A 1763-nucleotide genomic window follows, 5' to 3' on the forward strand; every position below is an offset into this window, starting at 1 on the left:
ATAAAATAATTGCAAAACGTGACGTTGACAAATAAAATAACAAAATAAATTAAATATGTATTTCAATAAAAGTTTATTTGGATAATACCTAATGTTGTATATACCGAGACAACACGTTTGTACTGATATAATGTAATACGTGAAACAAATGAAACACGTTTGCTTAAAGTGGGTAACCGTGTGACTCAGTACGGTTATACTCGAGTCGAGGAAATAGTAAGCAGAACTTATTCCTGTAATGGGGTGGAACGCTTGAAGACCCTCTTTCCCGAGTCTATGCCTCGGACCACTTAGTGATAAACTTGGCGATGTTACGACACCGTAGAATGTCGTGTCTCATACGAAATACAAGGAACTGGGACATCGCCCATTGGAAGATGGCTTCTGATACACCAATTTTCAATTATTGATAAACCACAAAACGTGTTCCATAGTACGAATATAAAAAACGTGAAATCGGGTTATAAAAAAAAAAAAAAAGTGAAGACGAGCGTCGTTGAACGCGTCGGGTCTGATAAATTGAAGCGTCGATGCGCATCGACGAGCTCTAATTCTTCTGAATCTAGTAGGGATTTCCCGCGACATTCTGATTTGTCCGCCGCGCTTCAAATTGGAGTACTGCCAACAGGGTTTTTATTGCACTGGAACAAGGTTGTGCAAGTGAGACCGGCGATTTAATTATTAAACATTGTGCCCGTTGAAAAGCTACAGACAATGTGATAAGACCGTGTTTCACGAGTCGCACCAGTTGAATCCTTCCGTGGTTCGAGGAGAATTAGACCGGAAACATGGAATTATAAATCCGTGCTCGACACTCGTTGAAAGAATAGTTCGTTATAACGATACGGTTACTGCCATTGCAATTTAATAATCGTGTGTCATTTACGAAGGATCTTACATTTGCCCAAAAACAGTCAAAATTAATTCCTTGGGCAATCTAGTGTTAAGAACGCTGGTACGTAGAAATAGAAAGTCTCATTAAATATGCATGAAGCTTATCGAACAGAAAACTTTGAGGTTGATTCAATATCTTCAAAATCGTATGCGATGATCAGATAAAAGAATAAGTGATTTAATGTAACAAGTTGTAATACGAAGTATTTGTTAACAGGATATAATTAATAATTCTGTGAGGCAAGACTTCAGGTTTGACGATGTAGACGATATAATAATCTTGAGAAATAAGATTGAGAAAACAAGGATTCTGAGATAATAAGATCGAAATGCTCGTGAACTGTGTAAATACGACCTGATTAGAGTAATCTCTCCAGGATCTCATGGAAATAATTGAAAGGTACGAATCTAACAAGTGTTTTAGTAGAAACCTAGTGATCAGTAGATCATACGAGGACTTTGAATGAGATTCTATGAATGATAGAAGCTGTTCAACCTTGGCCATGAATCCGGGGTTCCAGTATTCAATAAAATCTGACTTTTATCCTATAAGGATCGAAGGACGTATCATTAAACATCGTTTCTTAAACCGACCTACCCTAAAACTTGTATTTTGCATAAAAAGTCGTCTAGCAATATGGAACGCGACTATACAGGGTGTACCAGAAAAAGGGTGATTCTGGAGATATTTCTGAACAACAATTTCCTTTGGCAAAATGCAAAGTGGTTTTTGAATTATTAGCGAAAAATACTGACCAATGAGAGAATGAATAGGGCTTGCTTTGAGCCTCACAAGTCGAATCCCCGCTCCCGTGGCTCTTATTGGTCAGTGTTTTTCGTTAATAATTTAACACTAGATTGCCCAAGGA

The 1763-nt window shown here is 37.6% G+C and overlaps 1 protein-coding gene across 3 annotated transcripts in view; it reads right to left on the reverse strand.

Annotated features, from left to right (window-relative positions):
- The window catches only part of LOC108625155 (sodium channel protein para-like), a 36274-nt gene that overhangs the window by 16578 nt on the left and 17933 nt on the right, over positions 1 to 1763 (reverse strand). The window lies entirely within an intron of this gene.

The sequence above is a fragment of the Ceratina calcarata genome, unplaced genomic scaffold (genome assembly GCF_001652005.2).
Source record: "Ceratina calcarata isolate Rehan_Ccalc_2016 unplaced genomic scaffold, ASM165200v1 scaffold349.2, whole genome shotgun sequence".
NCBI classification, from domain to species: Eukaryota; Metazoa; Arthropoda; class Insecta; order Hymenoptera; family Apidae; genus Ceratina; species Ceratina calcarata.